Raw genomic sequence first — 14,593 nt, 5'->3', positions numbered from 1 at the left:
AGTGCCTCCCAGGAACTGATGGACCATAAAGTTTAACAATCTTGAGAAACAGGAAGCTCTTCCTTGTGATTTTTCATTAATATTCCCGACACTTTCCAATGACACCATCCCTGCCCCCTCAGGTTGTGGTTTCTCCCTTTAAATACCCTTTTCCTCAGCCTTTCGGGGTCGAACTCCACTGCCCCTGTGTGGGATACGAGTCTCGACCCCAGTGCACTGGTTCCTATCAATAAACCTCATGTTTATTACAGCAAGGACGGTCTCACGTGAGTTCTTGGGGGGTCGCATCATCCCGAGACTTGAGTGAGGGTCTCCCCGCTCCGGGGGTCTTTCAACACACGTTGTCATTGTCCACTGAATGACAAAGTAGGCTTAATATTACACTAATCACATTTAAGTTATTCTAACTCTGTTAAAAATGTTGGCTTATTAATAAAAACATAATTGTTGAAGGGCATAATTGTTGGGTAACCCAATTCTACACAATGAATGATTTTTTTTTGTCCTTCAGGATACTACAGACTGTTGTGGTGGACTCTTCTCTATTATTCATGTCATAAAACACTCTCAGTAGAAAATGACCACAATGATCCTTTCAAAATTCATAAGGCAAATTAATATCCATTTCAGAGAGTCATAACATAAGTAGAGTCAGATGAAATTGGGTTGATGTGGAAAATAAAGGTGTGACTAATTTTTATTTATTGGATATTTTTTATTTACATTTCAAATGATATCCCCTTTCCTGGCTTCCCATCCATAAACCCCCAATCCTATCCCCTATTCCCCGTCTTTTATGAGGGTGTTCCCCCACCCATCCACCCAACCCTTCCCCCCTCCACACTCTGACATTCCCCTACAATGGGGGTGGGTCCAGCTTTGGCAGAGCAAAGGGCTTTTCCTTTCTTTGGTGCCCAACAACGCTATCCTCTCCTATATATGCAGCTGGAGTTATGGGTCTGTCCATGTATAGTCTTTGGGTAGTGGTTTAGTCCCTGGGAGCTCTGGTTGGTTGGTATTTTTATTCTTATGGGGTTGCAAGCCCCTTTAGCTTCTTCAATCCTTTCTCTAACTCCATGGGGCCCCATTCACAGTTCAATGGTTTGCTGCTAGCATTCCCCTCTGTATCTGTCATGCTTTGGCAGAGCCTCTGAGGAGACAGCTATATCAGGATCCTGTCAGCATGCACTTCTTGGTATCAGCAACATTGTCTGGGTTTGGTGGCTGTATGTATATGAGCTGGATCCCCAGGTGGAGTGGGCTCTGAATGGCCATTACTTCAGTTTCTGCTCCAAACTTTATCTCTATATGTCCTCCTATGAATATTTCTGCTCCCCCTTTTCAGAGGGACTGAAGCATCTGCACTTTGGTTGTCATTCTTCCTGAGCTTCATGTGGGGTATGGATTATATCTTGGATAATTCGAGCCTTTGGGCTAATATCCACTTATCGGTCAGTGTATAATGTGTGTGTTCTTTTGTGATTGGGTTGCTTCATTCAGGATGATATTTTCTAGTTCAATCCATTTGCCTATGAATGGCATGAAGTCACTGTTTTTGATAGCTGAGTGGTACTCCATTGTGTAGATGTACCATATTTTCTGTATCCATCCTCTGTTGAAAGATATCTGGGTTCTTTCCAGATTCTGGCTATTATAAATAAGGCTACTATGAATATAGTGGATCATGTGTCCTAATTATATGTTAGAGCATATTTTGGGTATATTCCCAGGAGTGGTATAGCTAGGTCCTCAGGTAGTATTATGTTCAATTTTCTGAGGAACCTCTAGACTGATTTCCACAGTGGTTGTACCAGCTTGCAATCTTACCAACAATGGAGAAGAGTTCCTGTGTCTCCACATCATTGACAGCATCTGTTGTCACCTGAGTTTTTTATCTTAGCCTTTCTGACTTGAGTGAGGTGGAATCTCAGGGTTGTTTTCATCTGCATTTCCCTGGTGACTAAGGATGTTGAACATTTCTTTAGGTACATCTAAGCCATTCGATATTCTTCAGAAGAGAATTCTTTGTTTAGCTCTCTACCCCATTTTTTAATAGGGTTATTTGAATTTCTGATGTATAAGTTCCTGAGTTCTTTGTATATATTGAATATTAGCCCTCTCTCAGATGCAGGCTTAGTAAGGATCTTTCTCAATCTATTGGTTGCCGTTTTGTCCTAATCACAGTGCCCTTTGCCTTATAGAAGCTTTGCAATTTTATGAGATCCCATTTGTTGATCCTTGATCTTAGAGCATAAGCCATTAATGTTCTGTTCAAGAAAACTTCCCCAGTGCCCATGTATTTGATGTTCTTCCCTACTTTTTCTTCTATCAGTTTGATTGTATCTGGTCTTATGTTGAGGTGCTTGATCCACTTGGACTTACACTTTGTACAGGGTGATAAGAATAGGCCAATTTGCATTGTTCTACATGCTAACCTCCAGTTGAACCAGTAACCTTTGTTGAAAATGCTATCTTTATTCCACTGGATGGTTTTATTTCCTTTGTCATAGATCAAGTAACCATAAATATTTGGGTTCACTTTTGGGTCTTCAATTCTACTCCATTCATCTACCTGACTGTCTCTGTACCAATACCATGCAGTTTCTATCACTCCGTAATACAGCTTGAGGTCAGGGATGGTGGTTCGCTCAGAAGTTCTTTTATTGTTGAGGATTGTTTTTACGATCTTGGGTTTTTTGTTATTCCAGATTGCTCTTTCTTATTTTATGAGTAATTGAATTGGAATTCTGATGGGTATTGCATTGAATCTGTAAATTGTTTTGGGAAAGATGGCCATTTTTACAATATTAATCCTGCCAATCCATGAACATGTAAAATCTTTCCATCTTTTGTGATCTTCAATTTCTTTCTTCAGAGACTATAACTTGGTTAGAGTCACACTGAGGTATTCTTTTTCTTTCTTTTTTTTTTTTTGGTTCTTTTTTTTTTTTTTGGAGCTGGGGACCGAACCCAGGGCCTTGTGCTTCCTAGGCAAGCACTTTACCACTGAGCTAAATCCCCAACCCCACACTGAGGTATTTTATTAACATATTTGTGACTATTTTGAAGGGTTTCATTTCTTTCTCATCCTGTTTATCCTTTTAGTAGAGGAAGACTACTGATTTGTTTGGATTAATTTTATATCCAGCCTCATTGCTGAAGTGGTTTATCAGGCTTAGTAGTTTTCTGTTGTACCTTTTAGGGTCACTGGGTTGTGCCTCTTTTAAGAGGGGCTGATTCTTGCTCTTGGTAACATTAGTCCCCAGAATTTTATAACATTTACATAGGGATAAAAGTTAGGTTGGATGACAGGAAATAGAAGACTGATAAGAGAGAGGAATGTACTCGGAAGGGGGAGGATCACATCGACAAAATCAAAGAGACCTTCTGTTAAATTAGGATCACCATAGCCTGTAATAGTGAATTAGGAGGGGTGGAAGTAATATGTGGAGTTATATATATTCATTCTACTAGTGAACTGTACTCTATGCTCTAAGATAGATGTCACTGTTGGCATTCTTTAAAATTTAATGTAATGATGTTTTCATACCAGGGCCCGTAAGTTTTCCTTCCTAATCAATGTCAATTGGGCATAATAAAAACACTCATATTGGAGGCAAGGATAAAATAAACCATAAGTCACTGTTTCCAAAAATAAAACATAAGCCATGTCTCAGTTGTAGGCCTCTGAAACTGGACACCCAGATGTGGCTCCAATTTTTTCATGTGATATATACAAATTTGATATCAAAGTAGTTTTATGTTTTGTTCTGGTATATATTCTATGCCAATACATAGCCCAAGCTGGCCTAAAATTTACTATGTAACTCTGGATGGCATCAAAGAAACTTTGCTCATACCATAATCTCCCAAGTTCTGGTATTCTAATTTTCAAGGGTCCTTCAGAGTTAGAAATAAGTGTTAATATATGTTTGGCAAGAATCAATATGGATTATAAAGAATGAGACAATTGAAAATGTCTTGAAATCCCAACACTCTACTTTTGACCCTGAATACCTTAAAAACACAAAACCAGGACCACCTGGGACACAACAAGCAAAGGTGAGCATCAGCCTGCTCTCTGACCTCTACCATGTGTCACAGATGACAGCCCAGTAGACCATACCCAGCGAAACTTTTAATCATCATAAATGGAGACAACAAGACATTTAGTCCATGACAAAACAAAATTTAAACACCATTTATCATCAAATACAGCCCTACAGAAGACACTATTGGAAAATTCAAACCCAAGCAGGCTAAGTACACCCAAGCAATCAGAGGAAATAAATAACTCTACACAAGCAAACAAAATGTTAGGGAAATACACACACACACACACACACACACACACACACACACACACACACACACAGAGAGAGAGAGAGAGAGAGAGAGAGAGAGAGAGAGAGAGGGGGGGGGGATTTTACCACTAACATCAAAATAGCACAAATTAATTTTGGTCATTAATATCTCTCAACACCAATAGACTAGATCTCCCCAATAAAAGGACACGGGAGAATGGATGAAAGTACCCCATCATACTGCTCAATAAAACACACCTCAGCAATAAAAATAGTTATTTCCTCAGAATAAGGAGCTTGAAAAAGGGATTCCAAGCAAATGGACCCAAGAAGAAAGCTGGAGTCAACATTTTAATATTTAATAAAATAGACATTCAACCAAAATTAGAGATTTGATTCAACCAAAAGAGATTGTAAAGGACACCTCATACTTCTCAAAGGAAAAACCCATCAATGTGAAATCTCAATACTTAACACCTATGCCCCAAATACAAGGGAACCCACATTTGTAATAGAAATAGTACTAATTACAGATCAAGCTCAACACATTAATGATTGGGGGATTTCAACACCCTACTCTCATCAATGAACAGATTATGGAGACAGAAACAATGAAACAGATGTTATCACTAAAATAGATCCAACATATAGAACATTTTACACCAATATATAAGAATATATTTTTGTCTCAGCACCTCACAGAGCATACTACAAAATTGAATATATACTTGGTCACAAAGTAAGACTCAATTGATACAAGAACATTGAATTAGCCCCTTGTATCTCATCAGATCACCATGGATTAAAGGTGGACTTCAACAACAACAGAAGCAACAAACAGCCTAAAAACACATGAAAACTGAAAAGCTCTCCTCTACTCCATAATCACTGGGTCAGGGAAGAAGCAAAGAAAGAAATAAAAGATGTTCAGAGGGGTAAGAAGGAGGGGGATAAATTCTCGAGTGTAAAAAGCAAGAGACAATAAAATGGAAAAGAAAGGAAAATGAGTTCAAGAAAATATGTAGGACAGATATTTTGAAGTATTTTCAATATAAACCTTTAACACAGAAAAAAGAAATTGAAGACTTTCTAGAATTCAATGAAAATGAGGACACTACATATACAATATTATTGGACACCAATGAAAACAGTGCTAAAAGAAAACTTTAGACTCCAGAGGAAAACAACCTAATGCCATCTGGGACCCCGGTGCACGGGGGCCCCCGGGAAAAGGCGGCACAGGCCCTCCTTGTTGCCTCCTTTACGGAGAGCTCAAAAGCAGCCCCCCAAGAGCAACTTGAACTGTGGGACCACAGGTAAGACCAACTTTTCTCCTCCCAGCGACCTGCCTGGTGAACTCAGGACACAGGCTCACAGGAACAGCTGAAGACCAATAGACAGGAAAGACTACATGCCGAAAGAAGAACACTGTGTTCCCATAACTGGCTGAAAGAAAACAGGAAAACAGGTCTACAGTACTCCTGACACACAGGCCTATAGGACGGTCTAGCCACTGTCAGAAATAGCAGAACAAGGTAACACCAGAGACAACCTGATGGTGAGAGGCAAGCGCAGGAACCCAAGCAACAGAAACCAAGGCTACATGGCATCTTCCCAGCGCAATTCTCCCAGCAAAGCAAACACTGAATATCCAAACACACCAGAAAAGCAAGATCTAGGTTTAAAATCATATTTGATGGGCACTGGAAAACATTTCCTGAACAAAACACCAATGGCTTATGCTCTAAGATCAAGAATCGACAAATGGGATCTTATAAAACTGCAAAGCTTCTGTAAGGCAAAGGACACCGTGGTTAGGACAAAACGGCAACCAACTGATTGGGAAAAGATCTTTACAAATCCTACAACAGATAGAGGGCTTCTATCCGAAATATCCAAAGAACTCAAGAAGTTAGACCGCAGGGAGACAAATAACCCTATTAAAAAATGTGGTTCAGAACTAAACAAAGAATTCACAGCTGAGGAATGCCGAATGGCTAAGAAACACCTAAAGAAATGTTGAACATCTTTAGTCATAAGGGAAATACAAATCAAAACAACCTTGAGATTTCACCTCACACCCGTGAGAATGGCTAAGATCAAAAACTCAGGTGACAGCAGATGCTGGCGAGGATGTGGAGAAAGAAGAACACTCCTCCATTTTTGGTGGGATTGCAGACTGGTACAAACATTCTGGAAATCAGTGTAGGGGTTCCTCAGAAAATTGGACATTGAACAACCTGAGGACCCAGCTATACCTCTCTTGGGCATATACCCAAAAGATGCTCCAACATAAAACAAAGACACATGCTCCACTATGTTCATAGCAGCCTTATTTGTAATAGCCAGAAGCTGGAAAGAACCCAGATGCCCTTCAACAGAGGAATGGATACAGAAAATGTGGTATATCAACACAATGGAATATTACTCAGCAATCAAAAAATGACTTTATGAAATTCATAGGCAAATGAATGGAACTGGAAAATATCATCCTGAGTGAGGTAACCCAATTACAGAAAAACACGCATGGTATGCACTCGTTGATAAGTGGCTATTAGCCCAAATGCTTGAATTGCCCTAGATGCACAGAACACATGAAACTCAAGAAGGATGACCAAATTACGAATGCTTCACTCCTTCTTTAAAAGGGGAACAAGAATACCCTTGGCAGGGAATAGGGAGGCAAAGTTTAGAACAGAGGCAGAAAGAACACCCATTCAGAGCCTGCCCCACATGTGGCCCATACATATACAGCCACCAAACTAGATAAGATGGATGAAGCAAAGAAGTGCAGTCCGACAGGAACCGGATGTAGATCTCTCCTGAGAGACACACCCAGAATATAGCAAATACATAGGCGAATGTCAGCAGCAATCCACTGAACTGAGAACGGGACCCCCGTTGAAGGAATCAGAGAAAGGACTGGAAGATCTTGAAGGTGCTCGAGGCGCCATAGGAACAACACTGCCAACCAACCAGACCTTCCAGGGACTAAGCCACTACCCAAAGATTATACATGACCTGACCCTTGGCTCCAACTGCATAGGTAGTAATGAATAGCCTAGTAAGAGCACCAGTGGAAGGGGAAGCCCTTGGTCCTGCCAAGACTGAACCCACAGTGAACGTGATTGTTGGGGGGGAGGGTGGTAATGGGGGAGGATGTCGAGGGGAAGCCTATATAGAAGGGGAGGGGGATGGGCTAGGGGGATGTTGGCCTAGAAACCGGGAAGGGTAATAACAATCGAAATGTAAATAAGAAATACTCAAGTTAATAAAGATAAAAAAAAACTTCATAGAACTAAAGTGACTTCATAAAGAAATTGGAGAGTTCATCATATTAGCAAATTAAATGTACATCTGAAAGCTGTATAAAAAAGAAGGAAACACACCCAAGTGGAGTGGATGGAAGGAAATAATCCTGATGGAAATCAATACATTAGAAATGAAGAGAACTCCTGAGAGACACAGCCAGAATTCAGCAAATACAGAGGCGAATGCCAGCAGCAAACCACTGAACTGAGAATAGGACCCCGTTGAAGGAATCAGAGAAAGAACTGGAAGAGCTTGAAGGGGCTCAAGACCCCATATGTACAACAATGCCAAACAACCAGAGCTTCCAGGGACTAAGCCACTACCTAAAGACTATACATGGACTGACCTTGGACTCTGACCTCATAGGTAGCAATGAATATCCTAGTAAGAGCACCAGTGGAAGGGTGCTAAGACTGAACCCCCAGTGAACTAGATTGTTGGGGGGAGGGCGGCAATGGGGGGAGGATGGGGAGGGGAACACCCATAAAGAAGGGGAGGGGGAGGTATTAGGGGGATGTTTGCCTGGAAACCGGGAAAGGGAATAACACTCGAAATGTATATAAGAAATACTCAAGTTAATAAAAAAAAAAAGAAAGAAAGAAATGAAGAGAACAATACAAAGAGTGGATTCTTTAAGAAAATCAGCAAGATAGCTAATCCTTTAATTGAATTAACTGAAAGGTTAAGAGATCATACCCAGATTATCAAATTCAAATGAAAAGTGGGACATAATCACAGACAACAAAAAATCCAAACAATCAGGTATTATTCGAAAACCTGTACTTTACTACATTAGAAACTCTAGATGAAATGGATGATTTTCAAGATAGATACCACATACCAAAATAAAATCAAGATCAACTGTATAATTTAAATTGTCCTATAACCCTGAAGGAAATAGACACAATCATTAAAAATTTTTCAACTGAAGTTAAGGCCACAGGATCATTCCAGTCTCTTAGTTACGGCAAGTTCTCTAAAGTCTGCATTGTTGAGGACAGCCGACAAGATTGACTTCTCCATTTGCCCAAGCCTCTGAATAAAGTGTTTTAAGAACAGCAACAAAAAGTCTCTGAAGGAAAAAAAATAGTCCAAGGGAAGGTGGTTTTAGTGAAGAATTATTCCAGACTTTAAAAAGTACTAATGCCAATTCTCCTCAAATATTCAATCATTTCTACAGAAACAGAACAGAAGGAACAGTGCTGAACTCCTTCTATGAGGCTACAGCCACACTCATACCTAAACTACACAAACACTCAACAAAGAAATTGAAATTCAGGCCAGTTTCACTTATGAATATCTATACAACAATATTCAATGAAATAATCACAAACAGAATCCAAGAACATATCAAAGACTTCATTCGTTGAGATCAAATATCATCCCAGGAATACAAGGATTGTTCAATATATGAAAATTCACCAACATAATACACCATATAAAGAAACTGGAAGAAAAGAATCACATGATCATCTTATCAGATTCTGCAAAACCTTTGACAAAATCCAAGACACCTTCATGTTAAAAGACTTGGAGAGATCAGGGATAGAAAGAGCATGCCTAAACATAAAAAGGCAACATACACCAACCAATAACCAACATCAAATTAAGTGAAGAGAAACTTAATGTAATTCCACTAAAATCAGGGACAATACAGGCCTGCCAACAATATACATCTTGAAGTTATAGCTAGAGCAATAAAATGAATGAATCTGACACCATTTGGAAAGGAAGAAGTAAAGGCATCACTATTTGCAGATGATATGATAATATACATAAAAGAACCTCAAAATTCTACCAGAGACTTCCTACAGCTGATAACCACCTTCAGCAAAATGGCTAGATATAAAATTAACTCAAAGGAATGTGTAGCTCCCATTTATATGAATGATAAATGAGCTGAGAAAAAATTTGGGGGAAAGCACACTTCATAATAGTCACAAATAATATTAGATATCTTGGTATAACTCTAACCAAGCAAATAAAAGACCTGTATAGCAAGAACTTCAAGTCCCTGAAGAAATTGAAGAAGATATCAGAAGATGGAAAGATCTCCGATACTCATGGATTGAGAGGATTAACATAGTAAAAATGGCAATTTTACCAAAAGCAATCTACAGGTACAGTACAAGTCCGATCAAGTGTTTAACCCATTTTTTAAATTTTTTTTTTCCATCTTTATTAACTTGAGTATTTCTTATTTACATTTCGATTGCTATTCCCTTTCCCGGTTTCTGGGCCAACATCCCCCTGGCCCCTCCCCCTCCCCTTCTCTATGGGTGTTCCCCTCCCCATCCTCCCCCCATTACCACCCTACCCCCAACAATCACGTTCACTGGGGGTTCAGTCTTGGCAGGACCAAAGGCTTCCCTTTCTACTGGTGGACTAAGCTATTATCCAAAGACTATACATGGACTGACCCTGGGCTCCAACCTCATAGGTAGCAATGAATAGCCTAGTAAGATCAACCCAATTTTTTACAGAAAAAAAAAGACCAACTCTCAACTTCATATGGAAAAGCAAGAAACTCGGCATAGCTAAAATTGTCATGACCCATAAAAGAACATCTGGAGGAATCATCATTCCTTTTCTTAAATTTTACTACAGAGCAATAGTCATTAGACTGCATGGTATTGGCACCAAAATAGACAGGTTGATCAGTGGAATTGAATCTAAGTGCTAGAAATAAACCCACATACCTATGGACACTTGATTTTTGACAAAGACTTCAAAATCATACAATGGGGAAAAAAGAAAACATCTTCAACAAATGATGCTGTTTGGTCTAACTGGGTGTCTTCATGTAGAAGATTATAGATAGATATTTATCACCATGAACAAAACAAGTCCAAGTCAATCAAAGACTTCAAGATAAAATAGGATACACTAAATCTAATAAAAGAGAAAGTGAGAGATAGCATTGAGTATATTGGTATATGACACAACTTCCTGAACAGAACACCAATAGCTTAGGCTCTAAGATCAACAATTGGTAAGTGAGAACTCATGAAACTTTTGTAAGGCAAAGGACACTGACAGTAGGACAAAATGGCAGCCTAGAAATTGGAAAAAGATCTTTACTAACCCTACATCCAACAAGAGGCTTACTATCCAGAATTTTTAAAAATTTAGAAGTTAGACATTAACAAACTCACAATTTAAAAATGGGGTACAGAGATAAACAGAGTTCACAATAGGAAAATCTCCAGTAACTAAGAAGCACTTAAAGAATTGTTCAATGTACTTTGTCATCAGAGCAATGCAAATAGAAACTACCCTGGGATTCCATCTTACACACATCAGAATGGGCTAAGATGAAATACTCAGTTTACAGCATGTGCTTCCAGTCTCTGCTTCACACTGTGTACCACCTCCAAACAATGGACAGAACTCAGGAATTGTTATGGAAGAATTAAGGGAAGGATTGACAGCACTGAAGTAGATAGGATTTCCACAGGAAGACCAACACAGTAAACTAACCTGTAATCTTGGGGGCTCTGAGAGACTGAGCAATTAACCAAAGAGCCTACAGGCTAAATTGAGACCCTTGGCATATATCTAGCAGATTTGCAGCTCAGTCTTCATGTGGCTCTCCCAACAACCGGAGTTGAGGCTGTCCCTAAATCTGTAGCCTGACTGTGGAGTCCATTCCCCTGACTGGTCTCCCTTATCTGGCCTCAGTGGAGGTGGATGTACTTAACCCTGAAGAAAGTTGATGTGCCAGTGTAGGGGGATAACCAGAGGGTCCCACTCTTTTTTTTTTTTATTAAATAGAGTATTTCTTATATACATTTCAAGCGTTATTCCCTTTCCCGGTTTCCAGGTAAACATCCCCCTCCCCCCTCCCCTTCCTTATGGGTGTCCCCCTCCCAACCCTCCCCCCATTGCCGCCCTCCCCCCATAGACTAGTTCACTGGGGGTTCAGTCTTAGCAGGACCCAGGGCTTCCCCTTCCACTGGTGCTCTTACTAGGATATTCATTGCTACCTATGGGGTCAGAGTCCAGGGTCAGTCCATGTATAGTCTTTAGGTAGTGGCTTAGTCCCTGGAAGCTCTGGTTGCTTGGCATTGTTGTACTTTTGGGGTCTCGAGCCCCTTCAAGCTCTTCCAGTTCTTTCTCTGATTCCTTCAATAGGGGACCTATTCTTAGTTCAGTGGTTTGCTGCTGGCATTCGCCTCTGTATTTGCTGTATTCTGGCTGTGTCTCTCAGGAGCGATCTACATCCGGCTCCTGTCGGTCTGCACTTCTTTGCTTCATCCATCTTGTCTAATTGGGTGGCTGTATATGTATGGGCCACATGTGGGGGAGGCTCTAAATGGGTGTTCCTTAAGTCTCTGTTTTAATCTTTGCCTCTCCCTTCCCTGCCAAGGGTATTCTTTTTCCTCATTTAAAGAAGGAGTGAAGCATTCACATTTTGATCATCCGTCTTGAGTTTCGTTTGTTCTAGGGATCTAGGGTAATTCAAGCATTTGGGCTAATAGCCACTTATCAATGAGTGCATACCATGTATGTCTTTCTGTGATTGGGTTAGCTCACTCAGGATGATATTTTCCAGTTCCAACCATTTGCCTACGAATTTCATAAACTTGTTTTTGATAGCTGAGTAATATTCCATTGTGTAGATGTACCACATTTTCTGTATCCATTCCTCTGTTGAAGGGCATCTGGGTTCTTTCCATTTTCTGGCTATTATAAATAAGGCTGCGATGAACATAGTGGAGCACGTGTCTCTTTTATATGTTGAGGCATTTTTTGGGTATATGCCCAAGAGAGGTATAGCTGGATCCTCAGGCAGTTCAATGTCCAATTTTCTGAGGAACCTCCAGACTGATTTCCAGAATGGTTTGGCCAGTCTGCAATCCCACCAACAATGGAGGAGTGTTCCTCTTTCTCCACATCCTCGCCAGCATCTGCTGTCACCTGAGTTTTTGATCTTAGCCATTCTCACTGGTGTGAGGTGAAATCTCAGGGTTGTTTTGATTTGCATTTCCCTTATGACTAAAGATGTTGAACATTTCTTTAGGTGTTTCTCAGCCATTCAGCATTCCTCAGCTGTGAATTCTTTGTTTAGCTCTGAACCCCATTTTTTAATAGGGTTATTTGTTTCCCTGCGGTCTAACTTCTTGAGTTCTTTGTATATTTTGGATATAAGGCCTCTATCTGTTGTAAGATTGGTAAAGATCTTTTCCCAATCTGTTGGTTGCCGTTTTGTCCTAACCACAGTGTCCTTTGCCTTACAGAAGCTTTGCAGTTTTATGATATCCCATTTGTCGATTCTTGATCTTAGAGCATAAGCCATTGGTGTTTTGTTCAGGAAATTTTTTCCAGTGCCCATGTGTTCCAGATGCTTCCCTAGTTTTTCTTCTATTAGTTTGAGTGTGTCTGGTTTGATGTGGAGGTCCTTGATCCACTTGGATTTAAGCTTTGTACAGGGTGATAAGCATGGGTCGATCTGCATTCTTCTACATGTTGCCCTCCAGTTGAACCAGCACCATTTGCTGAAAATGCTATCTTTTTTCCATTGGATGGTTTTGGCTCCTTTGTCAAAAATCAAGTGACCATAGGTGTGTGGGTTCATTTCTGGGTCTTCAATTCTATTCCATTGGTCTATATGTCTGTCTCTGTACCAATACCATGCAGTTTTTATCACTATTGCTCTGTAATACTGCTTGAGTTCAGGGATAGTGATTCCCCCTGAAGTCCTTTTATTGTTGAGGATAGCTTTAGCTATCCTGGGTTTTTTGTTATTCCAGATGAATTTGCAAATTGTTCTGTCTAACTCTTTGAAGAATTGGATTGGTATTTTGATGGGGATTGCATTGAATCTGTAGATTGCTTTTGGTAAAATGGCCATTTTTACTAAATTAATCCTGCCAATCCATGAGCATGGGAGATCTTTCCATCTTCTGAGGTCTTCTTCAATTTCTTTCCGCAGTGTCTTGAAGTTCTTATTGTACAGATCTTTTACTTGCTTGGTTAAAGTCACACCGAGGTACTTTATATTATTTGGGTCTATTATGAAGGGTGTCGTTTCCCTAATTTCTTTCTCGGCTTGTTTCTCTTTTGTATAGAGGAAGGCAACTGATTTATTTGAGTTAATTTTATACCCAGCCACTTTGCTGAAGTTGTTTATCAGCTTTAGTAGTTCTCTGGTGGAACTTTTGGGATCACTTAAATATACTATCATGTCATCTGCAAATAGTGATATTTTGACCTCTTCTTTTCCGATCTGTATCCCCTTGATCTCCTTTTGTTGTCTGATTGCTCTGGCTAGAACTTCAAGAACTATATTGAATAAGTAGGGAGAGAGTGGGCAGCCTAGTCTTGTCCCTGATTTTAGTGGGATTGCTTCAAGTTTCTCTCCATTTAGTTTAATGTTAGCAACTGGTTTGCTGTATATGGCTTTTACTATGTTTAGGTATGGGCCTTGAATTCCTATTCTTTCCAAGACTTTTATCATGAAGGGGTGTTGAATTTTGTCAAATGCTTTCTCAGCATCTAATGAAATGATCATGTGGTTCTGTTCTTTCAGTTTGTTTATATAATGGATCACGTTGATGGTTTTCCGTATATTAAACCATCCCTGCATGCCTGGGATGAAGCCTACTTGATCATGGTGGATGATTGTTTTGATGTGCTCTTGAATTCGGTTTGCCAGAATTTTATTGAGTATTTTTGCGTCAATATTCATAAGGGAAATTGGTCTGAAGTTCTCTTTCTTTGTTGTGTCTTTGTGTGGTTTAGGTATAAGAGTAATTGTGGCTTCGTAGAAGGAATTCGGTAGTGCTCCATCTGTTTCAATTTTGTGGAATAGTTTGCATAATATTGGTATGAGGTCTTCTATGAAGGTTTGATAGAATTCTGCACTAAACCCGTCTGGACCTGGGCTCTTTTTGGTTGGGAGACCTTTAATGACTGCTTCTTTTTCCTTAGGAGGTATGGGGTTGTTTAACTGGTTTATCTGTTCCTGATTTAAC

Source organism: Rattus norvegicus, chromosome X (genome assembly GCF_036323735.1).
Source record: "Rattus norvegicus strain BN/NHsdMcwi chromosome X, GRCr8, whole genome shotgun sequence".
NCBI classification, from domain to species: Eukaryota; Metazoa; Chordata; class Mammalia; order Rodentia; family Muridae; genus Rattus; species Rattus norvegicus.
This window is presented reverse-complemented; position numbering follows the sequence as displayed.